Genomic DNA, 20445 nt, shown 5'->3' on the forward strand with positions numbered 1-20445 from the left:
GCTGCACCAGGGGCCGTCTGTGTACCCCCGTCCATGCAGTTCCATCTCAATGCCATTCCCCCCGCTGCACCAGGGGCCATCTGTGTACCCCCGTCCATGCAGTTCCATTTCAGACTCATTCCCCTACTGCACCAGGGGCCATCTGTGCACCCACGTCCCTGCATTTCAATCTCAATGACGTTCCCCCCACTGCACCAGGGGCCGTCCGTGTACCCCGTCCATGCTGTTCTATCTCACTACCGTTCCACCTCCCCAGCACCAGGGGCCAACCATGCACCCCCTTCCATGCCGTTCAACCCACCCCCCCTGCTACTTCACTTAGTATCACTGCCCACTTTCACCCCTTACCCTTGTGTGTCGCTCTAACTCTGCTCCTCAATCTGCACACAAAACCGGTTATACCCCTTTTGCTCTAAACTGTTTAGCTAGCTTAATTTTGTAGATCCTCACTTCCCTTCCTTTCTTTTAACTACTCCCCTGTTATTATTTCCATGTGCCGTCCCTGTTGAAAAAGTATAACTCCCCACTGCCCAATGTTCATCTCCTCCCATTCCACTCTCCTTGACCTCCTCCAAACTTCCCCCCTTAAACTGACATTTTCTCCCAGACTTTGACCCTACCAGTTACTCCATTAGTCTAAAACTTTTTGTTGACCTGTATTCACCCAACTTAACGGTCACCAAACTCCACTGACACCCCCACCCACTTCCCCTTAAACCCACAACTAACGATGTACGATAACTTATTACTGTGATGCCGTTCACGCAAACCCACCAACTTCTTGCCCCGATAATGTTCAAGAAATTAATTAACTTCCGATAGCTCTCCTGAGCTCACAACCTCATGCACTGTAGTCGGACGTTCTACCATTGGACCAATGTTTTAGCCTATTCCTTCATATAGGAACCCTTTCCACCCGGCCACCGCTACCCCCCCCCCACAGCAACCCTTCCCCCCAGAAAAATGCTGGCTCCATCAATCCTCTTGTCCCTACCCCCAGCCCTGTCCCGTGTGGGACAGTCGACACTGAGGCAGTAAAAGGGGTACCTGCCATCCTACCCTTTCGTCGAGCACCTAAACCACAAGGCCCAGAAGGGCCATACAACCACTCCATCCCTGCCTTGCTCTGTGCCGTCTTACCCTCATGCACAGGTAGGCTGAACCCCAATTTCCCTCGAGCCCCTACACTCTTCTCTCACTTAACCAATCACCCTTTATCCTACCCTCAAGAACCCTATATTCACTTTAAAATAGAAACTCCCACTTATCCTCGTCTTCCCTCCATTTTGAGCCCTCTGCTCAGTCACGGCACAATTTCCAATGGTCATACTCTTCGCCAGGCAGATATGGGGGGTAGCGCGTCCCCCCTCTGTAGTTAACTCCCTCTGGGATGACCTCCTTGCCCCCTCAAACATTCGGTGCCACCCCCCGTCCCCGGAGTTCAAAGCAGCCCCAAAAACCATCCTCTTCCCTTCAACTATCCCTCACGCTCTCCCCTGCTAACCATCAGTATACTGTACTGACTTGCTACCCTCAGAGCCTCACAGGTACTGGGCCCGCCCCTTTTCCCTGTATCCTATGCCCCGTCCCCCTTCCTACCAGACCATAAGGGGTGTATCTGAACCTTAGAAAATCCCCTTCCACCTTGCACATTACACCGAGCTCCTTCGCTCTAGCTGTGCTTCAACCAAGCAAAGCTGCCCCTATTGTACTCCCGCTCGCATTTGGGTATGGGCAGCTATACAAGAAATATGACATTCTATCGTCCTGCCGCCGGCTCATTCTGCTGTTCCACTTTCCGTACTCATCGTCCCTTTCGAAAAAACACCCGTCTTGTCCCTCCAGTTCTCCAACCATTTCTTGTTATTACCCCCAATTCTGTTCCTCCTGGGATATCCATTCTTCCTGCATAATTACCCTTTATTTTCATTTATTCATTTAATGGGTATCAGATTTCTTTAATTGCATCCTTTAACCACAAATAAACCTTCTGCATCACCTTCACACCTTACCCTTCCCAAAAACCAATGCACCTTCAGTCCAAATTCCGCTCACCTCTTTGTCCAAGAACTTTGCAGTGTGAAGCGTACACCCCACCGCCGCTGCACTGTCGTAGTGCGAAGCATACACCCCAGGCTGCTGCTCTGCCGCTGGGAGGGGGACCGTCCAGATCTCTCCCCGTTCACTGCAAACTCCAAACTGCTGATGGGGGGGAGCCGTCCAAAATCTCTCCCCACTCTCAGTGCCGGTGACAGCGTTCCAGCCATCTCCCTACACCAAGCTGTCGGTCCCAGGGACGTGCAGTTCCCTTCTGCTCCTGTTGTAAAGGGGGGGTGTCCTAGCCCCCCACCTGTGCCCAGGGATGATGGCGTTCGCCAACCCCCTACAGACTCATGGATCAGCCGTGGCTGTACTGACCCCATGAACACCCACCCCCCCAAGGAGACCCTGTGGCCCTCCTCAGGTGGTGGACCCCCACCCTAGCATATGCTCCCTGGCTCCCTTGCACCCCCTCCTTAACCCAACTAGCCCGCCCGCCCTACTTACTTAACATTATCCACCCCCCTCCTCCGATCCCACTGCCAGAGGCATTGGCCTTTACCCTTGATGCTCCTCTCAGGCAGTGGCTCACCTTGTCCTGCCCGCTAGCAGCTCCCTTCCCACTCCCATCCCACTGCAGCCCCCCCCCTTCTGCTAACTGATACTACCAAAACAGGGGGAAGGGCCAATCCCACCCCCTGCCCTATGTCTGAACACCCCAAACTGCCCCTCCTGGACTGCCCCCTCCTTTCCCCCAACCCGCCCTACCTCCTAGAGCCCCTTATGCCGCCCACGCGCCCCCACAGCATCGGGTGACGTTGAAGGCCCAGGCAACACAAATGGCGCTAACCGCCAAAAGTTTATTTTTATTATTTATTTATTTTATTTAATTATTTTTATATATACCACTCCCTACTAATCCTTCTATGCACCCCTTTTATTCCTTTATTTCTTATTATTTATCTATGTTCTTTTTTTTTTAAACCCTACCCCCAAACTGCCCCCCCTTCCTCCTGCCCACCGCTCAGGCACAGAGAGGCAGGTATGCCCCCCCACCAACAACCGCGACCACCCCCTACCGGCTCCCCTGTCACACCGCACTCACGTGTGGCTGACAGCCTGCTTTACAACGTGGCCCCTTTAAGGCAACGCGTTGCACCGCCCGGCCCCTCCCGGCTGCAGCCGCTCTCAGCAAGCGCCGGCCGCACCAGCTCACGTGCTCGCCGGCCCACAGCCGCCTTCCCCCCTCCCTCACACACGCCGCCACACTACAACCCACGGTAGAGGCCCACCCCCCAAAGCAGCGACTACCCAGCCCTCGCCCCAGGTAAGCCAAGGGGGGTACCTTATCTACGGTACCTCCGCTATCCGCACTGAGCTCCATCTAGTTTTTTTTTTTTTAAATCTCCGCTACTTACCTTACGCTACACCACCCGCACAACACCCCACCATCTCCTGCACTAGCCCTCCCTGCTCACCTCGCTAACCTAAAAGGCCCCGAGGTAGGGAACGCTCGCTTCAGGTGCTGGACTGCCCTTGTGCCCTTGTGGGTTGGATAAGGGGGGCCCCGGGGGAACGCGAAGCGTTTCCCCCCGGGGTGGTTTTGGGTGCTCCACAGGCCAGCGAGCTGGCCTGCGCGTGGAGCGCCGCGGGGGGGTATTTAAGGGCTAGGGAATGTTCGAGAGCAGGAGACCGTTAAGGGCAAGTCTTTTTGTCAGGGTCTCCATAGAATAGGGTATTTGACCCCTGTTCATTCTCAGCAGAGGGGCACTCCTTTTCAAACGTGTAAAACTTGGGATTGCACACTAAGTAACCAAGGGTAATCCAGACGTGGCCCCCTGGCTCACTGTGCCTTACAGAGGTTCAGCTCTACCTCCCTGAGGAGGCACAACAAGGCTGAAACACGTGTACTCTTGTTCAGGGGAGAATTGGCTAGCATTTCAGTGCTGGACTGCCCTTGTCTGTGGGACAAAGGGCCTCATTACACGGACGGCGGTAAGGGTTAGCGGTCACCGTTAATGGCAACAGTGATCGTTAACCCTTACCGCCATACTACGAGGTCCCTATGCAGGGTTGGAGGATTTAACGCCTGCTTCTTGCAGGCGGTAAAATCCAACCCGCTAAGGGACCTCGTAGCTAATTACGGCACCGCAAAATTGCGGTGGCGTAATTAGCGCCTTCCCCAGTCCCATAGAGCCCTATGGGGCAGAAATGGGAATGGGGAAGGGCAATGGCGGAAAGGGGATTTACCGCCCCTCCAACCTTGGAATGGGGCGGTAAATCCCCTTTCCGCCAAGGCGGTGCCGGTATTTTACCGGCATGAGCCATGGCGCTAATAGCGCCATGGCTCACCGCCTACCGTGTAATGAGGCCCAAAGACTGATATGCAAATGGATATTTCTCCTCTCTGAAGGGTGCAGTGAGCTAAAACGTGGTTGTAGACCCCCCTGAGTGGAAGGAATTCCATAGAATAGGGTATTTGACCCATGTTCCTTCTCAGCAGAGGGGCTCCCACACTCCTTTTCAATTTTGTGAAACAATAGCTTGTTTTTATACATCTTTCCCAGTCAAAATCAATTCCTATAGAGCCATGGCCAGGGAACTTATTTTCAATACACAATGCTGCAGGGGGCTTGTTGAATTCACAGGAGGCACGACCCTCATTACAAGTTAGGATGTAAGTCGAAAAGCAAGGAGTATCACAATTACCTCCTGCTTTTTTCACTCCTCTGAATTAGAGGTGTGCTACCAGTGCCACGAAATAGAAAATACCTGCAGCACTTGCATGGAGGTGTTTCCTCCTGAAAATGGAGGAGTTACTGCTGGTGAAATTACCGCAAGGGGGAATTCCTCCAAAGGCAATGGAATCCTATGGAACACCACCACCATGGGTAATAACAACTTGTGATGTTGTAGATTTCCCACAAAGACAGCCGCAGGAACCGTGAAATATTTAGGCGGTATTAGCGCGGCTTGTAATATCTCCTTAAGTGCCTAGCATGTAACTCGATTGTTCGGCCTGGCAAGTGCAGGGAGTGGATGTATTAACACTGTGAAATGTATTCTACACAAATAGCACAATAGCAGCAGTTAGTGGAGTCGAGGCCCCAGCCACACATTTTGTCTGGGCGTAAAATACCCAGCCTACTTTGACACAGGGTGGCACAAGATCAAAATACGCTACAAAGCCCCCCCCCCCCCGTAGTTTACAGCCGAGGACATCCTTTTCAAGCCCATGTAGTACACCCCTATCTCGTATCCTCTACCCGGCCTTCATATAACATTTTCATCTTGCTCAGTATAATTTAGATTAAGGGTTGTGCCAGATCTTTGTCAGCCCTAAACCATACGCTGTGCTCTTTATTCACGGAACTACTTAACTGCTGAGCTATTATGCATTCCTATGCAAAAATGATGAGTATATCCGTCCTTGTGACAAAGAATTTGCAACCGGGGTGCTCACCATGTCTTTGAAGGCCTCTGCATAGGGCTGGAAGTTGAGCAATGACCTGCCCTAATCCAATGGAGGAGCAGTTTGAAATGTCCCATGCAGGGAAATGTCATAGGCACCCCCATTTCCCCTTAGCCATTACACAGCATTCGGCTGAGAGGCATTTTGCCACATTTTTCTGTGGTATTTTTAGGGCGGCGCAGGGTCCTGGAGTAGGGAAGCGGGATGTTTGGGGATTGGGGATCAAGGGGGTTGGAAGGTGTTTGATTGGAGGGATTGTCCTCCATAAAAATGAAACAGGCCAAGGTGGTAAAAAAAAAGCCCAGACCATCCTCCAGTTCTACAAAACACTAAAAATGAGAGAAGGCAAACGAAAGGCTAATGAAAGCAGAGAAGGCGGAGAAGGCGAGAAGAGGTACAGCAGTGTGCGGAGCGAGTGCGGAGTAAAGGAGTGACGGAGTGGAAGTAGTCAGGCCGTCTGGCAGCCAGACGCCGCGCAGTGCGTGAGATCTACTCCTGCGACTTGGCTCAGGAAGAGTGAACTGCCACGAGCCGCAGATGGGAGACAGCAGCAATCAGGGGCTGAAGCGACTGCTACTGCCACAATATGATTGGTAAGGAAACCAAACACTGAACGTACTATTCTATGGCTTTTTTGACAATCACGTTAGCAGGATTCTTCGTGAAACACAACGTTGCCCTATAGATTTCACTGAGCAACTGAGGTGGGTCTATTTGGGACTATTTGTGCTCTGACCTGGACCCGAGTCCAATTGGAGGAGGGGCGGGGGGGGGGGGGGCAGAGGTTGCTCCCAGTGTTTCAGGTGTTCCAGGCGCAGCGTTCTCTTCGGAGATTATATAACTCAATATCCCAAAAGACCTGACAGGAGCACCTACGAATTAAGAGGCATGGGCTGTGGCTTGGTGCTGTGGCTTGGTTAGAGCCTTTTGAATAGGGTGACAGTTGGGTAAAATACCGTTTGAACTCGCCATCAAATCTTCTAATTGCATACTGGCCCACTATAGACCGTATTCTAAATGAAGGCACTATTGCTCCCAGAGGACTTACAGTCGTTCCGGGGAACAGACTGTTTCGAGGCTCAAGCCTTGCCAATTACTATTAAGATACCAAAATGTCGAAGCTCTGCAATGGAAAGCTGAAAATTACAGCAAAGGGGCGTATCGCTCTAAAAGACCATCAAGAGCTAGAACGTCTATACGACACCCAGAATCTCTGTTCAAGTACTAGCATCACTCTGAGTGCACCGCAAACAAAGATATAAACTAAGGTGCCTAACGAGGTGAATGATGACAACCTATTGAGCTCGGCATCCCTAGTACCGACGGATATCAGGGAAATGACTGCAACAACAAATGAAGGGAGTGTGCTAGACGTGGAAGCACTGGAAGGTGCAGGACGCACGCCAAGCTTAACTCCTGTCTCTAATACCGAGGACCTTCACTCTGGAGGGGGGACACAAAACTACCCATGGGAGGATCAGGCACGGGGGCTTTAGAAAGTAGTAAAGCCCTGGCAAGCCCAGAGAAGGTATCTCCACCCACGGTGAATCATGTCACATTTGAGACTCCTAACATCACTCAATAAGGGAATATGTCAAGCACAAGCACTCAACACACTGTTGACCAACCTGGACAGATTTCATTGAATAAGGACTGTGGGAATGGATTCCTTATTCACCCTCAGATTTCCCAAACTAAAGATCAGGAGTCTATGTTGAGACGATGTGTAACGACATGGAAGGAATCAAAGCTCGGTCACATAGGACCGTTGGAAAGGTGGGCTTTTTTGGTGAAACAGGAAACCAAAGAACTATAAGCAGTTACAATTATGCACTTAGCCCATTGAACAGCTCTCTAATAGAGAATCAGGAATGACAGGAATACGGTCCATCTCACCATGCCTCAGTCCATGAAAATTACTATACTCCCAAAAATCTAACACTGAGGAGAGATTCCAATGTTATGCCACAAGTTGAGACACTGGGGCCACATCAATATCTGCTTTGCACTTGGTTTTGGAGTCATTGTTAAGGCTCTACGGCAATGTAAAAGAGTTGGTACAAGCCAATGCAACTAAGTTGGATTCTTTGGACCAGGCTCTAACTAGAATACTGGCGAATACCTGGGAACATCAGAACTCTTGTAAGCCATTCATTGGACAGTCTCTCAATGGGGGAGGATGGGCAGCTAAGACACAAACACATATTGATGAGAGTGAAGCAACAAAGACGCGAGAGATGGAAAATGTTGGATTTATTCCAATGCCTCCTCTGCCCACACCATGCAGCCCCTCACCATTAGTAGAGTTGTGTCTTACAGAACGGGAAAACACATCAGACGACCTAGGCCCAGTACCTGAAATCGAGGTCATAAATGATTCCCTAGAGGAAGACCAAGACTGTGAGAGCTAGGTCAGGGTCAGCAGACAAAAGAGGAAAGGAAAAGCACAAAGGAAAAAAAGACTAGAAACATGCCAGCACAAAATGGAAATAAAAAACCCAACTCCAAACAGTTCATCACAGCCCTGACACAGGAGACGTCAGACTCTACCCATAAATCAAAACCAACTAGAACGTGTAACAAAAAAAAGGGGACTGCTAAAAACACAAAGCAACCCAAAATGACTGGTTTTCTGAAATCCCCCGACACTACGGACATGGACCTACATCCTCATGAAACATCTACTCCCTCTGTTATTCTAGAAGAACAGGCATCTGATCCCCTGTATACGCCTGGGCCCTCGATAGTAAAGCCTACTCAGGCTCCAGTGGAAGAACAGGTGGCCATGGTACCACAGAAGACTGACTCTGAATCCCTTTCTGGGACCACAATGAGTTGGGAGAGAAAAGCTCTAAACTGTGGGCCTGTAAACCTACACAGAGGCCAAATAATAAAAACCTTTCTAGAAATTCCTCAATTAAGGGCCCTTAGATTGGAGGACATACTGAGGGTGGACTTCACAAACAAGGGAGCAGAAAGATCTGTCTGTTACTTTGTCTCTAACTTCATAGCAAGATCGGCTGGAATAACCGGGTGTATCTTAACACCATTGGCTAACAACTAGGCCAATTAAACTCAGTGGAAGAAATTGACGACTTCCTAGCCCCCCCACCAACCCACAGCCCCAAATGGCACCAGCACAAGGAACAAACTTTCAAATGGAAACAACTGGGAAAACCGACCTTGAAGAATGGGCGTAGCTGGAGTCAGCATTGGAAATGTTAAAAAAAAAATTAAAGGCAAAGCAATCAAGCCTTTGAGGAAGTGTGTTTAATACTAACTACATGGAACATCTGTGGATATCTCAAGTTGAAGGGTCTCGCTGCTTCGGAATTAAAGAGGGCCGGAGTGCTACTTTTATAGGATACTATGGCAACTACTCCTTTTTAGGTCAAAGGGTTTCACACCTATTACAAAGTCGCCATTAGAGGGCAGCAAGGCAGGCCATCAGGAGGCCTAGCGATTGCAATAGATTTAAACTGCAACTGCAAACACTATGAAATAGAGGCAACCTCAAAGGACCTTATGGCTGTGAACCTATTCCTTCCTACCATAAATGCTAACTTGTTAATTGTCAACCTTTACTTTAATCATTTAAACACCAAAATGGCACACCTTCAGCAGGCGTTAGATCTACTGCTTACAGACTGGTCTGGGAGGGGAGACAGAGAATTTATAGTGGTGGGGGAGACTTCAACTCTGTTTGTGTATTGCCATACTGTATGGGGGGATTGGTAAAGCCTGCGGGACACCCTACTCTGTCAGCACAACAGGTGTTGGCATGGAACAACTATTTAGAGCAATGGGACCTTCAGGTTTGTCTACCAGGGGACCAAGAAGTGAAGAACTTCTGTAAATGGTCCATGGGGGAGAAAAGGACATGGATACATCATCTTTCTTGTCTCTGAGGGTCACTGTGACTGCTCTTTGATCCAATGGGAAAGGGGGACGGACATGGTGGTGACCATTTTCCCATAACTTTGGCAATCCAACTCCCACTTACAGCTAATTACATATAACATGAAACAGCTTTCATTTCACCGGAAAGAGGGGGCTGGACGGTAAAATTGAATGCTAGAGCCTATGGGTTTTTTAGTGTTTTGTGGGAGGAGATATTAAAAATTGAGTTGGGAGGGCAGAGTTTAACAGTTAATAATTACACCTTCATCTTGCTGAATTGTCTAAAGTCTCTCACTAACATGGGTCAAATTACCAGAGGGAAACAATGCAATCAACCCTTTGATGTAAAAGTAAAAATGGCAAAACAGGCAAAGAGGGCAGCCATTACAACCCTACTTAAAACAGCTCAATACAACTCCACCTTTAGGGTAGATAAGAAAATAATACTGGGCCTTCATAAAATAACACTAAGACACATTGGCAGGGAAAGGTTGATTGATCAAAACCAAAAGTTGATCAAGACACTTACCCAGAAAGACACTGCCAACATTTGGAAAATTCTGGGGGGCCTTAAGAAATGTGTGCATAATTCCCTGGAGTGTAACATCACTGTCCAGGAACGGGTAGGGTATATTACTAAGAAATATGCCTTACCCCCTGAGGAGGAGAATTTACTTAACCCGAGCATGATGGACCTGGTACTGATTAAATGAAAACCAGAAGCTTGGCTGGCCCTCTGAGAGATCTGTTTAATTAGGTGAGAAAAACACTTACAGTCCTGAACACATGGACTGAATCCCTAATTATCCTTATACACAAACACTGAGACAAGGGAGACCAATAATCTTGCTGGATTCTTCCAGTACGAGTTTTGTAACTCTTCTGTGAAGGGAGTTCAAGGGAATCATAACAACAAAGGGCGTGTGCTCTCAGTTTCAAATTGGGTTTCATTCCAGCATGGGAACTTCCTTGAATGCTTTTGTCATGTCACATCTCTTAGCAGCAGTCAAAAAAACCACGGTAGGGACCGTCTACATGGCATCAATAGACCTTTCCAGTGCCTTTGACACTGTTTTCAGAGCAAGGCTTTGGAAGAAACTGCTGGGTGTGAATCTCCCTTTAACGCTGGTGCAGATGCTGGTTTTGCTGCACACAGACACAACTGTCAGGGGGAGGTTGACTGGGGAGGGAGCAATGACGGACCCCATTGTTACGTACATTGCTTTGCGGCAGGGGTGCGTGGTTGCCCCACCCTTTTCAACCTCTACCTTGCTAACTTACTTTGTGTATGGGATGGGGGAACTACTAATCCTGCGAACCTTGGCTGAGTGTCATAAGACTGCATTGTCTTTGCTGACTATGTGGTCTTGTTTGATCGGACACCAATGGGGCTCCAGAGAAAGCTGACACTGTTCTTTGAATACGCAGTTGAGAACAACCTCAGAGTTAATGGCCAGAAGTCGAAGGTTATTCTTTTCACGAACAAGAGATCCCTGAAAACCATGACATGGAGGGTGGGTGGCAACTCCCTTGGAAGAGTGGAGTCTATTAAGTACCTTGGTTACCATGTCACCAACACATATTCCAAGGAGAGCTGGAAATTTCTGATTAGGGATAGGACCCTCCCCCTGGTGGCAAAAATGAAGAGGGTATACACGCAACTGTGTTACTTTTCCCTTAACCCTCTCCTGCAATACTACCTTTCGAGTGTGGAGGCCACCCAACTTTATGGCCTGGATCTTTGTTTCTTTGAGTTGGGGGATTTCCTTAACACCATCCATGGAATGTTGTTTAGGAAAACACTGGGGCTGTCTATGTCCATCACAAATGCCGTGATAAGGCAAGAGTTCAGGCTGATTTCATTGGGGACTAGAGCCAAATGGAGAAAAATGGTGGACTATGGCAAACTACTAAATCCGCCAGTCACGTCTCTCTATCAGAGTTGGGGGGTGCATCTGGGGCTTACATTACAAAATTCAAGGTACAAACGAGTGAAACACTTACCTTGATAGGGTCATCAAAAGAAGAGCTTTGTTACAATGCAGCGACTGTTAAGAACAAACTACACAAACATGATTGGGTGATGTACTCAGAACAGGTGGGGACCTACAGTATGTATGTTGAATACAGTAGATTTCTCACAAAAAGAGAGGAGCTTCCCAAGTACGTTCATATATTCCCTTGTCCTAAATGTAGGACAAATGACCTACGTTTTAGGCTTAACCAAATCCCGACTTTGGAAAGGACGAGCAAATGGGGGCCGACACAAGCAACCAGAGTTGCAGATTTTGTAAGAACTTGACTACCAAAGAAATTATTAAGCATCTGGTAGCTGATTAACCGGCTCTGCAAAAAGAAAGGGAAATTCATCTGGGAATGAAAATTGTTAATGAATTTGTGTGGTCTAGCTTGATGGTTGGCCAAGGACAGACCCGGATATTGGCTGCAGCTGGTTTTGTTGCCCTGATACTGAAATACATATCGGACTTGTGATGGCGGACTCTAGGCAATTACCCGTTTTTCTTTGATGTGATGTTTTCATGAGAATTGCTCTAAAAAGTCAATCTTATTTTTGTATGAATGTTGATTTTAACATTTTCTCATCTCTTTTTATTGTTGTATTCTTTTTATATGAAATTAAAGGTTTATACTTTTTGTCTGAACCAAAACACTTAATAAAAATAAAAAAACACAAAAAATATCTATACCTCCCGCTCAACTAAATCAAAACTTTCCCACCCTCCTGCTACTAGTACTGTGCTATTGTTCATAAACGCCATGCCCAATGCTGGCTTTCACATTTGTAAAGCACTCCACTGCTCTTGAGTTAGGTTTGCAATATAATCGATAATCCAAAATACAATAGGTTATGGTAATATGGAATAATAGCACAGTGTGAAGTCCACGTACTGCCACTGTATTTATCTTTACGTGTTAAAAATGTATGTCGGCGTTCTTTGATGACCACTGGTCAATTAGTTATCATAGACTGATAGGTGAGTAGTTTTAACACACAGGGGATCATGATTCATTTCAGGCCTAAGAAAAACCCTAATAATAGTACACTGTAAACCAATGCGCCACATCAATCATAAGTAGTCTTTGAAGCGTTCCCACCTCCCCATGTTGGCCTTTGTACAGAATTAGAGATGGTTCTCTATTGAACACTTGAAGCCTGAATTGTAGTTGTTTTTTGTTTGTGTTAGATTATGATTGTTCATGCTGGTCATTTGCAATTAGTACATGGGAGACGGTGCTGGCCAATCTAGTTGCCAGGAATGCAGGCTTTACTATATGGGAAATCCTGTGTTCCATGTAGGTCACGAGCGTCTTTCCCTTAGGCTGACATTTTATTTTCCCTGCACCACTCCTGCTCAATCCTAGAGAACCACACACCCTTCCCTAAATCGTGCCTCCAAGAGTCCCATCTCCCTGGCACCCCATGTTCCCACACATTGGAGGGTCCTTTCCTGTGACTGCCACTGGTCCTCCCAGGCCGGTACTCTGTTGTGACGCCAGCAGTACTTTGACACCCCAGTATTGTGTTCTATTCTCAGGCTGAGGAACTTTGAGGGATAATCTATCCCAGTCTGTAGCGCCGAAGGGAGGCAGCTTCAGGCTGTTTCCTTTGCATAACTTTCTCCGGGCTCCAGTCATGAGTCTTGGGGGAAACGGGATGTCCTGCTATGCAGAGCTGGAGGGAGGCGACATTGGGGGAAGACAGCGGCAAGGAGGAGGACATGGGTGTGGCGTATTACAACTGTTCAAATGACAATTGACATTTTCACAATTGACTGAATTGTGAAGGTCAATTGTAACATATATGCAGGGGGAAACCCCCCGCAACCCCCCACCCAACCCAAACCCGCCCAAAACCCCATATATATATATATATATATATATATATGCGTTCAATTGTGAAAAGGTCAATTGTGACCCTTTAAATTCGGTCAATTGTTCATTCGAACAATTGTAAACTAACAATTTGGGAAATACCGGCACACTACGAGTCTGCCTGTTGTAGTCGCTGTGCCCGGCAGGTCTGCCCTTCTGGGCACAGCAACCACGGTAAGCAGACTGTAACTGAGGCACCAGCACGTTATTTACGGTGCTGGTGCCTTCCTGTTCCCCATTCCCATTGAGTCCTATGGGATGGGAATGGGAAATAGCATTTTTCCTGTGCCTGACTTCCCGGACTGGCAGGGTTAGAATCCCCTGATGTTACTGGCAAGCTAGGCACGGAAACATTTGCAAGTCTGGCAGCAGCCTGCCAGTTTTACAGGCACGGCTACCGCCGGATTTGTAATGAGGCCCTTGCTCTTTTTCCCACTAAGCCTTACTAACCCATACCACCCTCAGTCCATTTCAGATCCGCCAGAGCGCCAGGGGACCACACTGGTAGTGATAGTGCGCGATATAAATGTCCTTTAACATTAATATTTAACGTTACTCCGACAAACTTTCCTTACATCACAAAGCTGGATTACCTCAAATGTCCTCACCCATTCATGTGATCGCGAACTATAGTGTTGCTCCACGAATAATAAAATAATATTCTCCTTTTATATAGTGCACACCACAAACTTCCTTTATGTCTTTCCTCACGCATGGCGTAATCTTGTGATAGATATGGCCCTATCCTTGTTGCAAAGTCAAAGGAATGGCATATGGCACTTCATAGTGACAGATATCTTGCATATGGATGTACTTTCACAAATAGACACTAATGTGACCCGTACCCTTCCCCCTTTTTTAGTTTGAAGGTCCTTGTGTATTTTCCTCCATTCCTCCTCCCAAACAATGTTGCCTCGAGGCGTCACTGGGAAGAAGGCCTTGGGAGAGGTCTCCTTCACCTGGCAGCTCACTCATTCCATTCTTACATCCTCCCGATTCAATCAGACCTTGAGACATGCACAATGCATTGCACAACCAGTAATGGAGACTATGCAGCCGGAAAAGAATTAGCTTGAATCTTCTTCTGTTCTGCAACAAGCCAACCAACATGTGCAAGAATAAATCATTGTAAACGGCTACCCTGCGGCTCCCATATATATGTTGCCGGCATTTACTTTGTCACCCGTTTTGTCATAACGAACCTTGCAACATTCAATTGCAAGGGTGGCCAAATTTACAAAATGGTTTCCCAGGACATTCTAGACATGATAGTGCATCAGAAGCGACCTGCATTGCCCACGACATTGCATAGGGCATAATTTGCACACCCCTATAAACTGTTTTAGTAACATTAGTTGCAGATGGCATTTTTTTAACACATACACAGGAAAAAAAATTGTGGGACCATTATACTTGCAAGAAATTCACCTATTCAAGCTCTATCCTGGCCACATAGCTCTCAACTCACGCTTTTGGTGGGTGTCAACAGCCTTGAAATCAGCAGACTCACCCGCCAAGTCCCCTAGGTGCTCATTCACTTCTCTGGGCTCTCACCCACCAAAAAAACGAATCAGGTGTTTTTACCCGCCTTAGAGAAACAAAAGGTTGAGAGCTATGCTAGGCTCTATGGGGAAAAATACATGAAAGCCTCCTAATTTGCATATGTGACTTCTCACAATAGAGAATAGCAAGGAGTCTCTTTAGTCTTTGATACTTAGAGGGAATATGGGAAGTGACATTACAAGATGCTGCCACGAGTAAGTTGAGTGGCGAATAACTTTGTACTAAGCAATATATGAATGGCACTATTATTATATAAGAAGCAATTCTATAGTCACTAGGCATTTTTTTATAATAGCATGGTATACTAACATAACCTATGAACCAGATAAGACATAGGGCCTCATTACGAGGTTGGAGGTAGCCTTGCCGGTTTTACCAGCAAGGCTACCTCCAAACTGGCATCTGGGTCTGGCACCCACGAATGGGGAATTACCGGGCTATTCCGGGCCAGCCGGACCCCGTAAATTGCCCTTACGCGGGTGCCGGGCCTGGTACATCCCCATTCCCATTTGAGCCCCATAGGGCTCAATGTGAATGGGGAGGTTGGTAGCACCGGTACCGTTAATAACGGTACCGGTGCTACCATCATGTTCTGCTCGTAGGTGCCGGTACGGACACCAGGTCAGACCTGGTGGCTGCAAGGGCCCCCGCAAGCAGAACTCCTACCGACGCCGTTGTTGCCTTACCGCCATACTTGTAATGAGGCCCATAGTGAGATGAAATGATTTGCCCAGGATCACACATTTTGGTTAAATGGAGAAACCGGGGTGTGAACAATTAAAGCAATTTAACACATATGTTCCGATGTTTAGTTGATATGAATATTTATTAAGGTTTTGCTTTGAGTTTCATGTGCCCACATAAAACTTTCTTTATAGCAATGCCGTGAAAAGGACCCACATTACAAAATAAACTACCCTTTCATGACAAACTAGCCTTAAACTACATAGTTAGTGATAAGAAACCCTCTTCTGACATTGGCTAAGAGTATATGGTACATATATATTTTACACATAACGATTACTGCTATTGGATGTTCTTTAATTGATGGCCCCTCCTAAGATTAGCCTACTAAAAGTGTTTATGCTATTTTCTACTACCTTATTGGTTGCACCATGCTCCGGTGGCCAACCTGATGGACACAGACCTAATTGGGTGGCGGTTTGCTCATCCGACCTTCGATACAAAAGCTATCTGTATCTTCTCACTTCTACTGATAGAAACAAATTCATTTTTGGAGCTGCATACTGTGTACTTCTGGGAAATGTTGTTTTAGTGGTTTCTATTCCCTGTTGGGGCCCCCTGTCTCATTGTCTTGATACCCGAATGTCTGGCTGAATATTACATGGCTTGGGACTGTGTGTGTAAAACAGTTTTGATGTCAGGACTCAGTATTTCGTAATGAAGACCTTTCACAGTTCTATCTAAAATGGCAGTGCGTTGGTTCACACTCCGCCATATTAATGTTCTTCATTTCTAGTGTATGTTCTACGTGTCTCATGCGTCACATGCTGCAATACATTTAATCTCTATACTCATGTATGCTACCATCTTCTTCTTCCTATTGTTAAGTATTTCACTCAGGCGATGCACCCTGATCTGAGCCTATTATACAGCGTACAACCTTATTTGTTTTATATCTAGGTTCAATATTTGAGAGATACACCACGCATATCACGCCCCTTTTCAAATACCCCCGGGTCACAATGGACCAGGAATCAGGCTGGTTGGTAAAGGTAATATTTATTTATTTAAAATTTATTTAAAATTCAAATCAAACATATACTTTTTAATAGAGAGCAGCAATCACGATTGTGGTCACAATAACAGATATGAATCTGAACAATGCACTTAAATTAACCCTTTAGAGCATTTTTGGCTTGTTTGGAAAGAGAGCACTTAAGTTAGGATTTCTCCCTGCAATATTCCTCAACCCACAAATAATCAATTCTAAAGAGATATAAGGAAGCAGCAGGTAATCAGGAATGAGAAGTAAGAAACAAAATTCGAATCCACCCTTGCCTCCTCAAATGAGTGAAAAACGGATTTCAAACCCTGGCAATATTAAAATGACATTCGGAAATGGCTCAGTAAAACAATGAATGTGTGCAAAAATCCTTAAATAAGTACAATTCTTTATGGGAGCAACACTGGAAAGTTACTAGCAATCATAAGCAATAGTTTGAGCAACAACATACACTTTGAAATTGAATGGAAGGTTTAAAACAATTGATAGCAAAAATAACATGTGTACATTTTTTTTTAATAACATATTTTATTGGTTACTTTAAAACATACATACAACATACCAACAGTTTCCCCCCCACCCTCCATCCCCTGGTCACCGGGTTGGTCCATCAATCTGCTCATGTCTTGCCATTCTGTGCATCACTTTCCAGTAAAGTGTTACTTGCCAAGTTCCGTGTTGCGTTCCTGCGCTTTCTCCCCCCTCCCCTTTTCTTCTTCCTCCCCCATTGCTGGTAGTCCTCAGGTCACATGTCCTTCCCATTTCCCCCAAATTTTTGTCGCCTTTGCTGGGCACCCCCGTTCTGTGTATATGCTGTGTTCTTTCGCCGCGCAGATGTCCATTTCGTTTGACCATGGAGCCACTGTTGTGCACTCCGGGGCTCCCCATTTCTGCGCTATGTCACGCTTTATCAGGCCCATTGCTATGGAGAGAAAAATACCCTCCCATTTGTTTGCGGTGTTCTCATATGGGGCCCCCAGTATCATTACTGCAGGCTGTAATGCTATCGTGCAACCCAGCGTCCTTCCTAATATTTGAGAGCATTGTGTCCAGAAGGTCTTGATTTTGGGGCATTCCCAGAGGAGATGGATGAATGTGCCTTCCTCCCCCGGCATCTCAAGCAGTTTGGATCTGTTGCCCTTCCCCAACCGAAAAGGGCCACACGGGGGTAGTATACCCTATGGAGTATCTTGAGCTGAATCAGGAGTCTATTGCAATTTCGCATGGGTGCATGAGAACCTGGTTCCAGTCCTCAGGTTCAATGGCCCCAACATCCCGTTCCCATCTGGCTTTGAGGCTGACCAGTTCCAGGGTAGCGAATCCATTAATGGCTTTATATAGGATAGTTGTTACCTTGGTGGGGATGTATTGTATGAGTAGGTTGCGTTCCAGGGGTGTGCAATCTGGTGCATCGGTAAGCGCTTGCCTATAACCGTTGAGGGCGTGTGTTAGTTGTGTATAACGGTAGTGTTCTGCTGCTGGGATTCCAAACTTCTGCTGGAGTGTTTCAAACGGGAGGATGGAGCCATTGGTAACAATATCTCCTATCGTGGTTATCCCCGCCCTCACCCACCGGGTCCATGCGTTCAGTTTTCGTACCTCTGACAACATGTGGTTGTTCCACAGCGGTTGTGCCATGGTGATCTTGTTCCCCCAACCTATGTGCATGTGAGCCTGCCTCCAAATGATCGCGATGTGGGTCGACATCGTTTGTGCTGGGGGCATGGATAGACTCTCAAATATTGTTTCGAGTGGGGGGGTGTCCTGAATAATAGGTAGTTCCGCTCTTATATGTGGAAGTTTGCGATCCCCGTGGAGGAGGTCATTAACTACATTTAATTAGCTGGCCCAGTAGGACCTAAGGTGTGGGACTCCTATACCCCCCTCCCAGATAGATCGTTGCAACGTGGTCAGCGCAATTCGGGGCTGCCCTCCCTTCCATATCAGCTTCATAAGAAGATGCTCCACCCGGATGAATTCTGAATTTAGTATAGCTAGTGGGGCGTTTTGCAGTATGTAAAGGAAACGTGGAAGTGCCATCATCTTAAAGAGGGCCGCTCTGCCCATAAGCGTAAGGGGTAGGAGCATCCAGTGTTGTACATCCCCGGCAAAGCGGTCAATTAGTGGGTGCAGGTTGTGAAGCACATCAGTGCGATAGAGCCCCCGAGACCCATATGCCCAGGTAGCGGAAGCCCTCCCTCTCTACTCGGTATGGGGTGTCCCGAGGAATTGCTAGGTCGCCACCTCTTACTGGGAAGAGGATCGACTTTCCCCAGTTTACCCTGATGCCACTAAAGTCCCCATAGGTCTTTAGCATTTGGGTTATGATTGGACATACGTGGACTGGGTTGCTTAGATAAAGTAATAGGTCGTCCACTTAAAGGGAGAGCTTGTCCTCTCGCCCTTCTGGCCAGTGGAATCCGGACCATGTGGTGACCTGTCGTAGCCATTGGGCCAGTGGCTCTATTGCTAGGGCGAAAAGGAGGGGGGACAGAGGGCAGCCCTGTCGGGTGCCTCTGCTCAGTGGGAAGGTCCCGGACCCCAGCCGTTCACTCTAACTGCGGCTAATGGAGCCTCGTATAAAAGTTGGACCCAGCTAAGAAAGGCTTCACCGATGCCCATGCGCCTCATTATTGCCCATAGACTTGCCCATACCACCGAATCGAACGCTTTCTCGAAATCAATTGCGGGTAGCGCAAGTGGTGTATTGAGAGTTGGGGCTCTTTCCAATAGCAGATGTAATCAGCGTAAGTTCATTCTAGTCGATCTTTGCGGCATGAAGCCGCATTGATCTTGATGAATCAGTGAGGATATGACCGGTTGGAGCCTATTGGCCAGTACTTTAGCCAGGATTTTGGCTTCGCTATTAATAAGCAATATCGGTCTGTACGATGTGCACTGGTCAGGGGGGTTCGCCTTGTTTGGGAATGACCACAATGTTGTCCGTTCGTAGGTCTAGTGGAAGGGTGCCCTGCTCGCTGTCTGCAAGGAACAGGTCGTGGAGGGGGGCGGCCATCTTGTTGCTGCCCAGCTTCTTCCAGGTCTCGGCCGGGAAACCATTTGGGCCTGGTGTTTTCCCGGATTGTAGCTCCGTTATAGCCTGCGCTATTTCAGCTTCGTCCAGTTCCCTATCTAGGTGTGTTCTCTGCACTTCCGATAAGTGTGGGAGCACAATCTCATCTAGGAGGGACGAGTCTATAGGGGCCGCTGGGGCGGCATAGAGCGTGGCATAGAAGTTGGTGAATTCCTCCGCTATCTCTGGGTCTGTTTGGGCAGGCTCATTTTGGCTGTCAGTAACCTGTCTGACGTGTCTGTGCCCTTCCTCACATCGTTCCAGCCACGCCAATAGGTTGTCCGCTTTGTCGCCCTGCTCATAAATTCTGGTCTTTGCCTCCCTGTGCGCCTGTCTTGCGTTGTCTAATGCCGTGTTATGGAGAGCTGCTCTCGCTTTTAAGAGGGAGCGATGTGTTTCAGGGGTAGCGTCGGAGATGTATCTGATTTCCCATTTCTCAACCTCATCCTCAGCCTCCGTCACTTTCCTATGGTGTTCTCTCCTTTTATTGCACGTCCAGGCCATCATATCCCCTCTAAGTACTGCCTTATGTGCCTCCCATAGTGTCACTGGGTCCTCTACCGAGCCCGTGTTTAATTCGAAGAATTTGTTAGATTTTTCTGTGATATGTTGCATGAACTCAGGGAGGCCCAGGTAGTAATTATTTAGGTGCCATGTTTTAGGCGGTAGAGGACGTTCGTACGGAGCGTCACCTCCAAGGGAGAGTGATCTGATATGCCACGGGGAAGAAGTTCAGCCGTTCTTACCCTATATGCT

This window comes from Ambystoma mexicanum, chromosome 4q, assembly GCF_040938575.1.
Source record: "Ambystoma mexicanum isolate Mex_15411 chromosome 4q, UKY_AmexF1_1, whole genome shotgun sequence".
In the NCBI taxonomy this organism is placed as follows: domain Eukaryota; kingdom Metazoa; phylum Chordata; class Amphibia; order Caudata; family Ambystomatidae; genus Ambystoma; species Ambystoma mexicanum.